We start from the raw sequence: 17532 nt of genomic DNA, 5'->3' as shown, positions 1-17532 counted from the left end.
TGAATCGATGTATTTTGCATTATGAGATGGACATGAACCTTTGGATGCCAAGAACAGAATATTGTCATTTGTATAATAGTTTCGGTATATAGCAGTTTAAGCCTCAAAGGCCAATGTGTTAAGGATTTGATTCCCAGGGAATTATGTTAACGAATTTAGGATGAAGTTTAATTCAATTATGGTGTCTGAAGGTAAAGCCCTGGCAAGTGATTGGATTGTATTAAGTTGCTGGAAGGAGCTTTATGAATGAATCACGGTGGCTTTGTAATGAGGGACCACATGGATAAAGCCTGAACTTCCTGTCTCTCTGCTTCCTGGCTGGCCACATGATCCTCTACTGCACACATTCAGCCATCCGCCACCCTCAAGAGAGGTCAGACCAATGGGGCTACTTTATTTTGGACTGTTAACCTCCAAAACCACCAGGACAAATCAATCATTTCCTTTGTAAGATAGCTCCTCTTACATAGCTTTAGTCATAGTAATGAAAAGTTCACTGACTCAACTTCCCATAACTTGGCCTCTTGCCCCCAAAGGCTGCAAATTCTTTTTCCTTTGTTTACCCTAAGAAGGTATATTAACCTCAATCATCTGGCCATCTCCTATGGACACATTTTTCTTTGTGAACTCTCATGTAATTTCAGGCAATTAAAAGTTCTTTCTCTTATTAATCTTTATCAGTTTGATTCATGGACCCCTCAGTCATACAGCCTAGAAAAACAGGCAAAAAAGGGTTTTTATTTCTTTCCTACAGGTGTCAAATGGTAGCATTTCTTTGTACTCACCTCACATTTTTGACCCAGAAATTCCACTCTTTTAGAATTAATTCCATGAGTTTATTCATGTCTATGCACAAAGAAACATATGTTAAAATAGTTGTTAGGGGATCCAGGGTTGTGGCACATATCAGAATGCCTTTTTGAACTTCCTGCTGACATGACTGAGAAGGCAATGGAAGATGATCCAAGTATACCCACATGGGATATCCAGATGGATATCCTAGCTCCTGGCTTCAGTCTGGCCCAGCTCTGGCTGTTGCAGCCTTTTGTGGAGTAAACCAGTGGATAGAGGGAAGATTTCTTTCTCTCTGTGTCTCCCCTTCTCTCTACATCACTCTGCCTTTCAAACAAATAAAGGGACCAGAGCTGTGGCACAGCTGGTTTAAAGCCCCGGTCTGAAGCACCTGCATGCCATATTGGTACCAGTTCAAGTCCTGGCTGCTCCACTTCTGATCCAGCTTCCTGCTAATGTGCCTGGAAAAACAGCAGAGGATGTCCCAAGTCCTTGGGCCCCTGCACCCATATGGGAGACCTGGAAGAAGCTCCTGGCTCCTGGCTTCCGATCAGCTCAGCTCTGGCCATTGCAGCCATTTGGGGAGTGACCCAGTGGATGGAAGATCTCTCTTTCTGTCTGTCTGTCCCTACCTCTCTCTGTTACTCTGTCTTTCAAATAAATAAAATAAATCATAATATATATATGTGCATATATATAAAATATATAGTGTGGATATATCTAGATAGATAGATGAGAGAGAGAGAGAGAGAGAGAGAGAGAGAGAGAGAGAGAGAGAAGCTGTGCCCAGCATCTCTAAGGTCATCACCATGTCACAAAATAAATATATTGAACTAAACCATAAATGTTATGCTATTGTTTGGATCATCAAGAAGAAAAAAAAGGAAAGTTAGGAGGCTCACGAACATCGTTCAAAGAAGGCAAAAGAATATGATTGGTCTGAAGGCAGAACTCTACCATAAGCAGCCCCATGATGGGAAAATACAAATGGAAAAGACTGTGGAGATGCACGGAAAAAGAAACACCAAACAAAAGATGAAAAAGAGACTCCCAAAGGAGTCGGACCTGCCTGTCTGCGGGACCCAGAAGGACAGTCCTGAGCTAAAGTACTTTCCAGTATGATTAAACACAGATGAAGAGAGAACTCAAGAAGATGGGAAATCCCTCTGCCCAAAATTTGTGCCCAGGAAGAAACAAAAGCATTGAAAGCTATTCCAACAGGAAAGAGAAAAAAGAAGACATGGAAGAGGATGGTTGTTAAAGTCTGCTTTGTCAAGTATGGATTTACAGGAAAACCACCCAAAGATGAAAATGTATTATGCCACCTTTTTCCTGCCAATGCTTGTTGTAAAAAAAAGAATCCATCATCCTCATTGTATGTAATTCTGAGTGTCATTGTCAAGCTACTGTCACTGAGGAGAGCCCGAGTTGGACCTGTGACACATACATAGAGGTAAGGTCGCTAGGGGAAATTCATATGCCCAGGTTACCAAAAATCCTGCAAATGATGGATGCCATTTTACTTGTTTTACAGGAATTTCATACAAGTAACTTCTTATCACCACTGAAGACCACAAACAAAATGAGAAAGCTACCATAATTGTAAAGTTTCTAGGTACCATCAAACAGCCTTACATGTCTGCAATTGTCAAGAGACGATTTATTAAGCCATAACAATTTAAATGTGTACATTTTGTTGTGGAATTAAAGGCAAAGCAGCTAAAATATAATATAAAATAATCTCCAAGACAACATATTCAAAAAAGCACATTCACAACAGTATTATAATATCCAACATTTATGGAAATGGGAACATATATATATACAGACACAAATGCACACACACATGCTTTCACATATATGTATCAAAACAATAGCAGACCCCCATCACACACAGATACATTTGGATTTGAAAAGACTGTCACTGGCAATTCATACCAGAAAATATTCTCAGCTGTTGTGTCTGGGAAAAAGAATTAGCAGTTGGGGGCCTAGGGTAACAAGGAAGCTTTCCACATTTTTGTATGTTAACTTAAAGTCTTTCCCTCTGCAAAGGTATCCAAGGAAAACTAACTTGCTCTCAATCTCACCCCACCCCCGCCCTGGCCCATACTCCCAGTAGCTCCTAGCTAGGACTCCTATAAGAAAAGACAGATTAGCAAGAGAAAAGTGAACAGAAGTTAATCATATGTATATCTCATGATTAAATGGGAAATTAAAAAATCTCAGAGTCAATCTCTAAGACTAGATGTGAAGCTTAAATACCAAATACTCTAAAAAGACAGATGTAGAGGAAGGTTCAGCAGTGGGAAGGTGGTCAAAAAAAGGAAACAGGGGTGGACATTAGGCACAGCAGTTAGGTTGCCAGTTGGGAAGTCCTCATCCCGTGTTGCAGTGCCTGTTTTGAGTCCCAGCCTCTGTTTCCAATCCAACTTTCTGCTAATGCACACTCTGGGAGATGCTGTCTCAAATACATGGGCCCCTGGTTCCCATACAGGAAACCTGGATAGAGTTCTCGGCTCCTGGCTTCAGCCTGGCCCAGCACTATGTTTCAGGCATTTGGAGAGTGAATCAGAAGATGGAAAATCTTTAAATTCTCTCTCTCTCTCTCTCTCTCTCTCTCTATCTCTCTCCTTCTCTCTCCTTCTCTCTTTCTTTCTCTCTTTCTCTCCTTCCCTCTCTCCATCTATCCCGCTTTGGATAAAGTGAAAATACATAAGTAAATTAAAATTTGACCAGAGCAAGGTTTGTAATGCAGCTCTATCTCTACTGCTAAGAGTCTCATGATTTAGTTGGCTCCCACTTCTTGGTGCAAAAAGACTCTTACAAATGGAGACCTCCTTTATAGTTTCTCTTATGAAAGGATAACATCTTACTCTGTTTTCAATACTTGTCTGGCCAAAAAGCAGTCTGTCAAAATAAATAGCCCCAAATAATCTTTATACCAAGGGGTGTATTTTGGGGGTGGCATATGCTGGTCTCTTTCAGTCATACTTTGGCAGGGCATTCCTGAACCCCATCAAAATATTATAAAACAGCTTAAATTTTTAAAGAAAAATAACTTTGGAGATCTTGGAATCTGCGACCCCAGCCTTCCCCAGTGAGATATAAGATCTGAGAGGCATGGGTGGGCCAACTCTATATAGAGATGCAGCCTCTGATTTAGGATGAAAGAGCCCTTTCTCTTGCCTTGAATTTCACTGTTTTCAAGATGTTAAATGAAGTGTTACCATAAAGAAGGCACAAATTATGTAATCCACACCCAAGAGCCAGTCTCATTAATCTATATTCACACCTCTTATATCATGGTCATCAGTTATCCCTGGGGGATGTTGTGAGGGACAATCTCACTGTTCCGTGAAGTATTTTTTCCACCCTACAGGTTCTGGGTCACAAAACATAAGCAATGACCTTCACTAGCCACAGTCCAGGCTGTTCCAATATGTGAGCAGAAGGAAGCATCTCAAGGTCACTTCAGTAGCTAAGTCAATGATGCCCCATCATTTAAGAGAGATCTCCCAACCTCTTTATTCCCAACACTGGATTGCAAGTTATGGCACCACAACCAGTGTAGCCCTTCCCTTTCCCTGATATCTTGGCCATCCTCCCTCAGGAACTCCTCTGACTTGGCAGCCTCTCAACAGCCAATGTCACACCCCAGGCAAAAGGGGGAAATTCCAGAGACCATGATCCCCTGACCAGCTAGGAAGCTCCCAGAAAACAGCATAGAGAGTCATGCTGGGACTTCAGGCAGTTCTGGTCCTTGTAACAACTGTTGTTGGAGAGGCGGTTTTACAGCAGTCACTGATGTCAAGTGGAAATAAATTTTTAATAATAAGGATAACAGGAGCGGACTGACACTATGGCTCTAGCAGAATGGCCATCCAGGGATATTCCAGCCTTATAGTTCTATCAGTTGAAGCAAAAGTTGGTATTTCCACCTCACTGGGGAACACTTGAGCCCTTAATCTCTTTTACAAGCAGCAGACTTGAGGTCCAAAAGATAGTTGAAGATCTGGCGGTTGCCAGGTAGCCTGCGAATGAGCAACCACAGAGGAACTGAGCCCTTTCTCGGCATCTCTGTTTTTCTCACTAGTATTTCTTTCCAACTTTCCAGTAGGTGTGGCAAGTCTGAATGCGGAATTCTCAGAAACTATAACTTCCACTTTCTCTGGGTGCCAAACAATCTTAGAATGCTAAGACATTTTGGGTAATCCACTCTGCTATTTCAACTTCAGCTTCTGGCATTAATCAAGGAAAGGAGATTGCCTCATTTGCCCTTCTCAATCCTGTTCACGCACTGACAGGACCCACCTATCAGAAGAGAAATGCTTGCATGCACATGATGTGAATTTATGTCTTTATGCTCTGAATTTTCTGACTGTTCCCGAATCCTTGGGCAATTTGAAGAGAACATAATGCAAGTAAAATCTGAATTGATTTTAGCCTAATTTTTTCCATGGAGTAGGGACATATAAATCACTCCATGTGTCAAACTCTGCCCTTTTCCCCTGATTCAGTAATCACTCTCTTAGTAACTAGGGAGATCTAAACTAGACATTTGTGCCTACCATGGGCCCTGACTGGGTTATTTATTTAATTCAGATGAGAATTGGGGGTGTTATGTTCCATTAATTCACCAATGACCTATTTGAAATTAATGATTCTGAGCCAAATTCTTTTTGAGATATTGGACTTGATATAAACACTATGCTATGAGAAGTAATTCTCCATTCTGGCTTAACTTCATTATTGTGCTAACTCTTCCCATAAGAAAAAAAAATTCTCAAATGCTCTAAAGCTTCATGACATATTTTTGTCTGTGTGTTTACTCAAAAAAAAATCAAGTGTATAGTTTAATTTTCATACTTTAATTTAACAGCAAGAGTTTCCTAAGCCAATCTAAAAAAGCCCAAGCTATTCTGAAGTAAAGAAAAATATATAAAAATTAGTTATAACTACAAATTATGCCTGGCTTTTGATCTATCTCTAATGCACAGATATAATTTGGGTAATTTGGCAACATATTGTGTATAAAAGTTCAAACAATTTTAAAGAAGATTTGTGTCTTTTCCCCCTGTTTTCTGCACACCAAATTGTCCAACTGTGGTGATGCTAAGAGACCTACAGTTAAATTAATTACTATTCTCTACATTGAAGTTTTGAACATTCTAGGCAAGGAGAAAATAAACAGTTCTCCACCAATGTTTGCATACTGAAAGAAGAGGGGAAAATAGTAAGCAGATATGGCTTTATGAGTCAAAGAAATAACTTAAGCTAAATGCCCCATAAAAAAGCTAATTCTCAATGGTCACCATTCAAGTTCAAACCTAGAAGATGATTTTGTATATGATTACTAACAGGACCCATGGTCACTTAAATCAGAAATACTGAATCACTTCAGACACTTTGTCTTTCCCACTGAATATTTGAAAGGCAGAGCAACAGAGAGAGAGAGAAAGTGGGAGAATCATCCATCCACTGGCTCATTCCTCCCAAAATGCCCACAACAGCCAAGACTGGGTCAAATCAAAGTCAGGAGCCAGGCACTTCATCTGTGTTTCCCACATGGGCAGCAGGGATCTAAATACTTGAGCTGACATCTCCTGCTTCTAGGCACATTAGTGGGAAGCTAGATAGGAAGCACAGGCCAAACTACTGTAGGCGTGGGATGTGGTATCCCAAGCAGCAACTTAACCACTGAGCCACAGTCTACCCCTGTGTCTCCATCAAGGCTTCCTTCCTAGTTTTACCACTCAACTTCAAATGACCAACCAGATTGAGTTTTCAGATGTGTTTTCCCATCTTTGTGAGAATGCTCTAATGAAAGTGTTAAAAGATGATTTAGCTGTATTAAAATTATGAAGAGTATTTGATCAGCAGTTCCAGGTCATAGGCAAAGGGACACAAGGGGGAAGAGTAAACTCAGAACCAAGATAAAGAAAACACTTGATTGACTAAAGTGGAGCAGTGATCTTCATTCCAGTGGGAAGTCCCTAATTAGAAATTAATTGCAAGTGCCATGGCTCACTTGGTTAATCCTCCGCCTGCAGCACCAGCATCCCATATGGGCACCGTGTTGTAGTCCCGGCTGCTCCTCTTCCAGTCCAGCTCTCTGCTGTGGGCCAGGGGGGCAGTGGAGGATGGCCCAAGTGCTTGGGCCCCTGAGCCCGCATGAAAGACCAGGAGGAAGCACCTGGCTCCTGGCTTCAGATCAGCACAGCCCCAGCCATGGCAGCCATTTTGGGGGTGAACCAACAGAGGGAAGACCTTTCTCTCTGTCTCTCTTTCTCTCTCACTGTCTACTCTACCTGTCAAAAAAAAGAAAAAGAAAAAAGAAATTAATTGGCAGTCCTGATTGGGCAACTTCGGCTTTGTTTTCCTAAAATATTACCATGTATATACTGAATTGGGTCTTGGTTTGTTTTCATAGAAGCTGCCTTACTCTAACAGCCTCCTGATTATGGGATTCTTCTTTCTTCTTCTTCTTTTTTTTTTTTTTTTTTTTTTTTTTTTTTTTTTTTTTTTGACAGGCAGAGTTACACAGTGAGAAAGAGAGAGACAGAGAGAAAGGTCTTCCTTCCATTGGTTCACCCCACAAATGGCCGCTAAGGCTGGCGTGCTGCACCGATCCGAAGGCAGGAGCCAGGTGCTTTCTCCTGGTCTCCCATGCGGGTGCAGGGCCCAAGAACTTGGGCCATCCTCCACTGCCTACCCAGGCCACAGCAGAGAGCTGGACTGGAAGAGGAGCAGCTGGGACAGAACCAGTGCCTCAATCGGGACTAGAACCTGGTGTGCCAGCGCCACAGGCAGAGGATTAGCCTAGTGAGCTGAGGTGCCGGCCCAATTATGGGATTCTAACAGCAGGAAAGAAAGCATATTCAATCTATAGGTTTGTGAGTACCTTCCTCTTCTGGTGTCCCTTTTGACTGGGAGGTGTTCTTCTCCCCTCTCCACATATCCAAGTCCTTCCCACACCCCAAATCACATTAAGAACTGTTCTAATGACATTTTTTTCCTTAATACCCCATATCATATAAGCACTCAAAGAATTTTAGAGAAGTGATGCTATGCTTTCTGCTCTTCAAGTGGGTCTAAATTAGAACCTTTCAAGACTGTTAGGCACCAAAAGAATACAGCTCAAGGTAGAACCGAGGCTGAGGAAAATGAAACTTAGTTATTTAATCTAAGGCTTAGCTGTAACTGTTAGCTCAGAGAAGGTGTACCTGTGCACTCACTATGGCTACACAATTGCCTCCTTCTCACTCTTCCTCTCTCATCTAAATGCTACCCAAAAATGTTTCACCCTAGCTTGTTGAAATTATTTGAAGAGGAAAGACAAGATTAGTTTATCATCCTGAAAGTATAGCCTGTTGCCCTAAAGAAAATTAGGTTTTCTTTAGACAACCTTCTAGTAGACAATCAAACATACAAAGATATAGGAAAATATTGGAAAAGATTCTAAAATGGACCAAAAAATCAAAAGGTGTCTTCAATGGAAAAATGGGCATTGTATATATCCTTCCAGGTTATTTGATTCTGTGAGGTTTCTGTGCTTTCATCGCTTTTAAGCTATTTTACAAGTCTAAATTGTAGTCAATTGGTAGTATTACAAAAAAATTATTGTCCATTGACATACAAATGAATTTTTTTGTTCCCATAAAGTTCTATTGTCTCCTCCCCCCACTACAGAATGAACCAATTTTGCATCTATTTGTAAATGTATTGCAATATTACTTGCTGATTCTTTGAATTCTCCTTTGAACCAGCTCTAACATCTTAGTAGTTTCCTCACTAATTAATGATTTACATAAAATCTTCTGTGACATTTGTTGCGTAAGTAATTAAGATATCATTTGGAATGCCTGAATCCCCTGAACCGAGTGACTGGGGTTGAGCACTGACTCTGCTCCCAATTTCAGCTTCCTAATAATAAGATTGTGAGAGAAAGCAGGTGATGGCTCAACTAGTTGGGTCCCTGCCACCTATATGTTAGACCTGAAATGAGTTCCTGGATCCTGGTTTTGGTCTGTTCCAGCCCAGGCTATTGCGGAAGTTTGGAGAGTGAAGTATTAGATGGGAATTCTCTGCTTCTCTCTCTCTCTCTCTCTCTCTCTCTCTCTTTTCTGGGTGTGTGAGTCTGTGTATGGGACTTTTTCTCTCATTGCTTTTCAAAATAAATTATAAATCAATAAATAAAATCTCGAATTTATGTTCATTTTATCTGTGATTCCTGATTATACTCTATTTTTAAAATATCTTGTAACATAAGGAATCCAAGCGACAATACAAAGTTCTTTACTTTTGCTGGAGGACATCTTGGTGGGCATCAAGGTGACTCTCCCTCCTGTTTCTCACCCCAGCCCTGCCCAGAAGGTCATCTCAGTCCTCTCAACCATGTGCCCTCACCCCAGATCTCAGCCTGTCAGCTGCATCTGAAGGGGGGACAGAATACTCCTTCTGATGCTTCTGTCCACTAAGCATAAAAATAAGTCTTCATGTTACTGACAACTAAAACAACTAGTACTGACACCAAAGCTCCGGTGTGTTGTTATAATTCTAAGAGTCAAAGATTCCCTCCAAGAAAGGAGAGGGGAGCTAAAATCGTGTTATGCCATCTACATTTCCTTTCTTCTCTTATTAAAACTGTATGTAGTGAATTTGTCATATCTGTGAGGGTGGTTTCTGTTGATGTGCTCTAGTCTTTCATCCCATGTCTTTCATAGCTAGAAATCAGTTCAGTTGATTAACTGAGCAATTACTATATGGAAGGTATTTTTCTATTAATGGAAATGTATAGACCTCCAAGAGCCCTTGATTTCAAGAGGATCGCCTTCACAGACACAGCTAGAGTATAATGTAGCTATGTAACATTGAATAAACCTGCACATTTTTAAGACAGCTGTCAGCAAGACATCCAGCTGTGAATAGTTGACACAGTAGAGGCTCAACCAAGCACTCAAGCCTAGGATCCTTGACTTCCTCTTTGTAAGGAAAAGGGTTCCAGCTGAGTAGAGGCCACCTTCTGCTGGAGCTCCACGTTGATCAGGGGTCCCTACTCTGCTCCTACCCAGCTTGAAGAACTCAGCTTCAGTCCTCACCCAAACCCCTGACAGTAGCCAGGGTTTCCATAAGCAGAAGGTGGGAATGAGGGAGCCCAGGTCTAGAAGCAGGCTGGACTGACTCCATCCCATAGCTCCTTGCCAGTATGTACACACTAAACAAAATGCAGCATTTTTTCTCTCTGGCCACCAGGCATATGGACAGGACTCCTGCTTTCCTGTTTCCTACTTTGTCCTCATTTTGGCCATCTTTTCCACTATGGGCAAAATTTCTAATTTCTCTATCCTCATAATCATAGTACTCCTATCCCTACCATGTATAATTAACATATTTCAAAAATCCTTACAGGAGGGAATGACTGCTATATCCCAAGCAATCACACAGGAACAACACAAGACTGTTTTTCTTCAATCAATCCAATCCAGGGTATAGATCCTCGACCCACGTCTACACTCCATATCAGCAGGAAGTAGCCAGAAAGAAACCGGCGCTCCATCTCCTTATCTATTCAGAGTCAAGATTGATGAACAAGGACATAAGCCTCAGACATTTCAGGTTCTTGTTACTCCTGCCTTCTATGAAGACACCATTTCAGTCTCACCCTGTATTGTTCTCCACCCCACCCTCTGCATTCTTCTCCAGGTTTGGAACCCAGTGGGCCAAACTTGAAGTACCAGTATGCAGAAGCTCACCTCCACCTACAGCTCCCCACTCCCACCCCAACCCACCTAAGGTATAAAAAGGCCCAGCCTACTGGGGTCTGGGCCCTCTGCCATATGTCCAGTCTGTGTGCCCACCGGCAGTTGCTCACCCACCTCTTGGGCCCCCTGCCACGTGTTAGGTCTGTGTGCATGTTGGCAGGTGGTTGACCTCTGTGAGTTTATTTTCCCTGAATAAATTCAGTCTGGCTGCAAATTCGTATCCTGTCTCCTCTCTGTTCTTCGTCCTTTTTCTTACATTTGGTACTCCCTGGGAAGAGGCACCACTCTGCACCCCTTTTTCTTACATTTTTCCTTACACTCTTCATTAACTTTAAATAAACCCCAACCATCTATAAACTAGAACCTCTGTGAATCCTAAATAGTAGAGAGCAGATGTCTCAGACCAGACGGCTTCTTACCAAGTTACTACCCACAACCCACGTGATACAGGTGCCTACTTTGGCTTTCAAGCTGACAAATTATGAAGTAGAGTTAAGAAAGCTACCCGGAGGGGCTTTGGCGCAACCGGGACCAGGACACTCTGTATTTAGACTCTGTGTTTCAGGGCCCATTCTGATGCCTTTCTAAAGTCAAAGGAGTGGTTCACTCTCCTGCCTCCTCCCCAGGGCACCCAGAGTTCCTCACACTGGAAAGTGCGGGCGAGACCTCCCTCCCTGTTCCACTCTTCAGTCGGCTTTTTAACTTTCTATTTCATTACAGTACAAACAACTCTACAAGCGGGCCTCCTGCTTCTCCCCTCAGGCTCTGTGGAATTATTCATACTCAGGGTCTAAAGAGGAACATCAGCATGAGGGAAAAACAGACCAAGGAGTAAAAACAAATTAGCAATCCAAACAGCCCTCTCCCTGCCTGTCACTGCAAGGCCTTTGGTGTCTCCTTCCAGAGTCAGGGGGTTTTCTGAGTGGAAGATTAAAGGATACATTTCCAGGCTCCGAGAACAGAGAGTCTGTGAAATGTGTCTTCACCCGAGGCAACGGGGACAAGTCACACATTTGCTGCACCAGGCTTGTCCTCACCCCCACAAAGGCCTCTGACAGATCCACCTGTGATGGCTGTTGGGTATTCTGCACCCACTGGGCATAGATCTTTCATTGTTTCTTTCATGCTTGGGTGGGAGGCCAAGAATTTAAAAAGGGAGAAGAAAGGAATAAGGAGGGAGAGGAAAAGACAAGCCGTGAAGGTATCATTAAGGGTGCTGCAAACCTTACTGCAAAGCATTATTGCTAAGCAGGGTGATTGCACCCTACATGGAAACCCTTGGAAATATCTCTTTAATATTCCCAGAGTTGAGAACTCAATCCAAGTCTCCTATGTGGGTGGAAGAAACTCATTTTCTTAAGCCATCACTTGCTGGCTGCTAGAGAACTCAAGAACTGGAAGCTGGAGTCAAGAGCCAGAGGCAAATTTGGAAACCAGGTCCTCTGATATGGGACATGGCGTCTCCATCAGCACCTTAACTTCTCCACAAAAGGCCCACCCCAGAGATAATTCTGGTTCTTAAAACAGGGGGTGGGAGGTGTTATTAGCATCCAGTCGGTGGAAAACAAGGAGAACACTGCTAAATATCCAACCAGGACTATCCCTCTGCAAAGAATGGTCTGTCCCAAAATGTCAGTGAGTGTATGGTTGAGAAACTCTGCCATAGAGAGATTAAGCAGTGAAAATGAAGCTTTGAGACTGCTTCTGTGTGTGTGTGTGTGTGTCACATACACACTCACACTGCCTCATGCGAGTGAAACATGTGCAATTGCACAGCTCCACACTCAGTAGAGTCTCTCTACTCAGCATGATCCTCTGCCCCCATGTTGGAAATCCTCAGTAATTTTAAATGGGATCCCACACGTGTTCATTTGGCCTACACCCTGTAAAGTGTGTAGCTGATCTTATGTGCAAATGAATAAACACAAGAGACTTGGTCCTTTTTTTTTTGGAGCAGAAAAATATGTTCTCTACAACACCCTCTTGTTGTGTGCATGCTATCCCAGCTCATCACAGCAGCACAGGCCCTGATTCTGCTTGACAAACCCCTTTTGGAGTTTTGGCAGAGCAAAAACTGAAAAATACACATAGGTTATGGATTTCAAAGTGTCTACAAATTTTCTTCTTGCCCATCAACTGTCTAGAAAATACGCACAGTGCACCAAGTGGCAGTCAGTAGATCGTGAGACCGAAACAACTATTTTCTCAGACCCCGGAAAGACGCCATGAAGGCTACAGCAGGTTTTTCTTTCCCACAAGGGCAGAGGAGTCTGTTCATATAATCCAGTCTTTTCAGAGATAACAAAAATAATCCAGGGCAAGGAATTAGATTCAATCCAGTTTCTCATCTCTCCTCTTCTAACAAGTTGTTTTTCATATAATGTCCTGTGTTGTTATCAAATCTATGCGTGTACTTAGGATCTACTATCAAAAACCTAGTGAGATAGGACCCCTCACTTTGCTTCTTGTTAATTACGTTTAATCTATCACAGGTCAATCAGCAACCACTTATTGAGCAACCTTAAAGGTAAATAAGCCCCTATCTGCAAACAATCATGTTCATTCTTCCAAATGGACCTCTGTTGGTGGAGGGACACAGATCTCTCAATGTTCCAGCAGAAAGATCCAGGTGTTCTCACACATGGAAAAAAACAACAGAAGCAATGGTAAATTTGGTTTTGAATTCAAAGCATGTATGAGAAAAACTGCATCAGGCTGCCAGTGCCCTTGGCGTGGAGCTGTCATAAGTGCACCTCTGCTGCCATCTTCTGATGGCCCATCCAATGCACGCCCATCAGCTTATGCCACTTGGGAATCCCCTGAGCAGTTTAGAAGCACACTTACAAAATAAATGAGCTTTGAAAAAAAAAATTAAAGCACAAATCATCGGCATTGCCACATTAGTAAACAGTTAAGAACATCAATAATAATTTCCGAGTTTGCAGGCGATTCGACTTCAAACGGTGCACACAGAGCACAATTCGTCTGCATTGTCTGTGAGCAGACAGCCTTGACCGAGCAGTGGCACTCTTCTCTTCGGGGACCTCAGCAAGGGCTGTGGCCAAGGGGGAGAGTCATCTGGCTCTGACCCGAGCAGCCTGAGTTCGTTAGAAGTGTTTGCCTGTTGCTCTCAGGGAAAGGGGCCTAAAAGCTATGGGCCTGCTTTTCCAGGTAGTTCAGGCTCTTTCCTAGGAATCACCCGGAGCACGCACATGTCTTGTTTCTCCTTTGTTCATAGCTACACAGACCAGATTATCTTCAAAGGGAATGATCTTGGCCATCATTTTTTGATGATACATTTAATGCCAATGTACTTCATCTTTAGCATAATCTATGAGATGTGTATTATTTATGGAGAGATGGTAAGTAGGCTTAACTATTTACTGGTACAAAGTCACCCATGAGAGGAATAGCAGTGCTAGCCAATTTTCATGTGGAGCCCACCCACAAACCCATGGCAGGGCAATTCCTGTAGAGGGATTAAGCAGTCTGTATATAGAATACGAGACTTCGGGATTCAAGTTGGTTTGTTTACAGTGGAATGGATTCTCCTAAATAAAATAGCAGAAGTTAGAAGACAGCTGGAACTGAGGATGGGAAGTTGCCTCCACCATTTGTCCTATAGACACTTCAAACTTCCTGTATTCAAACATTAGCATTGCTCATTACAGCCACAAAGTAGAAATAGCTCTGCTATGGACTGAATATTTTTGTCCGTCCCCAGATTCATTGTTGAAGCCCTAATCTCCAATGTGATGATATTTGGAGGTGGGGTTTGGAAGGTAATTAGGGTGGGATCTCCTGTGAGTGGGAAGAATGTCCTTGTGAGAAGAAATTGAATCATTCTCTCCACCATGTGACGATACAGCAGGAAGATGAGCCTCTGCAAGAGCGACGTCCGTAGGAACTGACTCAGCCAGCACCCTGATCTTGGACTTGCAATCTCCAGAACTATGAGAAATAAGTGTTGTCTAAGCCACTCAAGCCATGACAGCCTTAGCAGACTAAGACAAACCCAAATGCACATTGACTGATGAACGGCAAAGTACGGTGTGGTATAAATCTATACAATGGACTACTGTCCACAATTCAAAGGCATGAAATAATGACACATGCTACTAAGGTGAGGCACGTTGAAGACATCATACCCAATGAGGGAAGTCAGGCACAAAACACCATGTGCCATATGCTTCCAGGTATACAAAATGGCCACAACACACAAATCTATAGAGCTAGAAACTACATTATTGGCTGCCTAGAGTTTGGCACGGTGAGGGGACAAATGTAGGGAATGAGGGAGGAATGACTGCTAAGGGACATAGAGTTTCTCTTGGGGGAATGGAGTATCACAAAATTGACTGTGGTGGTGGTTGTACTGTTATGAATACTCTAAAACCCTTGAATTATATGCTTTATATTGATGAATTATATGGTATATGAATTATGCCTCAAAAATCTGTTACAAAAAATAACACTCTATATGTACTCAGAAACCACATGAATTCACAAATTATTGGTGTGTGAGGGGGAACTCTTGGTGTTCCATCAACACCCATCCAGCTTCTTCTCTCTATTATGCTTAGCCCAGCAAAAGGACCCCCACTGCTTCACAACTAGAAAGCAAGGCATGATCTTTGGTTTCTCTTTTTCTTGCACCACCCTCAAATCTGAGTCTATAAGCAACCCCTGTCCATTCCATCTCCAAAACAGATCCCAGACTTGACCGATTTACTCTCATCCTTGCTGCCCTCACCCAGATCCAAACCAGCACCCCCTCTGATCTTGTTTCTGTTCTTGCCACCCTCCACTCCATTCCCAATGTGTTTCAAGAGTTATTTGGAAATCAAAAGTCCCCCTAGTGATTTCCCATAGCAGGGCCAGACATCCACCTTTCACTATGGCCTCCAGGGCACTGCCCAAGTCCTCTTGTCATGCTCTGGTGCCCGCCCTCCCTTCTGTTTCTGAATTATGCCAATACGTTTATCCCCTCCAAGCCTTTGTACCTAACATTCTGTCTGACTGGGCCATTCTCCCTTCAAATCTTTGCATTATCTAGGTCTGAACTCAAATGTCCCCTTGGAGAGCAAATGTCCCCTCAGAGAGAAAATATTCCCATCCTCCCTAGGCAGAGGGACTGTGCCCAGACCCACCTTCTCTCATGCCAATGATCATTTTTACAGCACTGCGTGTGATTTGTAGAGTCCTTGTTTACTTATCTTCTCTGCTCGCACTTGTCTTACCCACCAGATACTCTATGTAATGTTTTCTTTTTTTATTCAAACACATACTGTGAACATTTATTCCTAATGAAAGTTCACAGAAACTCTAACATTTTGAGATTGCCTTGAGAATTAACCAGCAAAGGAGAGTGAACAGGAGCTTAAAATTTCCCCAATAGAAAAAAAGGATTACAGCCTCCCAGTGAGCTTGGTGCTCCACCCGCTGAAGGTTCACTGAATTAAACTAACACAGCCAGGAGAAAGGCTTATAAATGTACTGTGTGCATGAAAGCACTCATAAGGTAATTACCCACCAGCCCAGTATCACTCAGAGACTTACATATTCCCCTTTTGTACAAGGAAGAGGAAGGTGGATTTTAGAATAGTAAAGGTTTTGTACAAGAACTTGGTGGGCTTCGAAAAAATACAATGCCTTGGGACAAAGTCTGTCTGGGCTGCAGGACAGATCAATGGGTTGTAAATGATTCTCTTTGGGACCCAAACAGAGGACAATGGTGTGTGACAAGTCTCTGCAGGTGTGTTGACAGACTTCGGACTTTCTTCCTGTGATATGAGTTCAGTTAATGAAAACTCAGAGAAAGGCCCTGATGTCATTGCTTCTTCTTTGGTAGGTCCAGACTGTAGGCAGATAAGGGACCTTTACCAGAAGCCTGTCCTTGGCCTGGGAGGGAAAGAAACAAGGGGAGGTCAGAGGGACCTTGGCTCTGTGGCAGGCTTCTTTGGCCTCTTGGCAGGTCAGAGCACCAGGCTCAGGGGAGGCCTCTCAGTGTGAAAGGCCCTACAACTGTTGTGTATTTATTGAACAATAGCATACAAACAAAGAGATAATAACCAGTAATATCTTATAGAAGTTAAACTCATTATATCGGGTATAGTACAATTAGTTTCCCTACTGATTATCCTATTTTGAATGCAGCATTCTGGGATTTCCTACATACAAAATTCTAAAGAGATGCCTAGAAATTTATTCTGCTTTCTGTGCAGATAATCTGAATTAAAGAGGCACTTTTTTTCACTGGGTGTGGTTCTCCATTCAAAAATTGGGTGCTTTTCTAAAATTAATGTTTCAGAGTCTTTGAGTCACTTTTCCCAAACAATGATTCAGAGAGGCTAGCATGTCTTGTGTAGTCTTCCAAACTTTTTACTTCTGCAGAAGGTGAACACAGAGCAAGGGAACTGTAGAATCAACTATTTCAGGATATCAGCAGAAAGGTTACCTTCACTTCCATTACAGGAGTTGCAAGAAATGACTAATGGAGGAAATGAGGTCATCGGCCAGATGGCCTCGGTGATCCAGATCTAGAAGTGTCCACGGCCTTGTTTTCCATCCCTCCACCGGCCTGACCATGCTGCCTCTAGACTGACTCAGGAGGCCTGGAGGGGAGCCTGGGGAACTGGCATGCACAACCCGAGGCATTCAGACATGGAGACAGGATGGACAAACGCTGTTGTAAGCCAGGTGCTACGGAAAGTCAGCTCGCGGGAGTATGAAGATAGCCCGGCCGCGGTGCTGGCCTGCAGGAGGACTTCTTGCCTGGGGAACATAGACATGCGCATGTGCTTCGTGCTCTGAGCGCTTTGCTATGCGAGCACAGAAGGAGAGTTGTCTCAAGTCTGAGTCATACTTGTTCTGGAAGAATCGGGAAATTCTGTGAGCTAAAACGGAAAGCAAGGGATTTTCAACTTTATTTGCAATTCTCTGTTTTTTGTGATCTTCCTCTGGAGAGAGGCCTCTC

At 42.8% G+C, this 17532-nt stretch overlaps 1 pseudogene; it reads left to right on the top strand.

The window, feature by feature from the left end:
* Positions 1-1601: 1601 nt before the first annotated feature.
* LOC100342704 (ribosome biogenesis protein NSA2 homolog) lies at positions 1602-17099 on the top strand (annotated as a pseudogene).
* Positions 17100-17532: the final 433 nt, after the last annotated feature.

Source organism: Oryctolagus cuniculus, chromosome 3 (genome assembly GCF_964237555.1).
Source record: "Oryctolagus cuniculus chromosome 3, mOryCun1.1, whole genome shotgun sequence".
NCBI classification, from domain to species: Eukaryota; Metazoa; Chordata; class Mammalia; order Lagomorpha; family Leporidae; genus Oryctolagus; species Oryctolagus cuniculus.
Note: the sequence above shows the minus strand (reverse complement) of the source record. Positions and strands in the feature narration are given on the sequence as shown.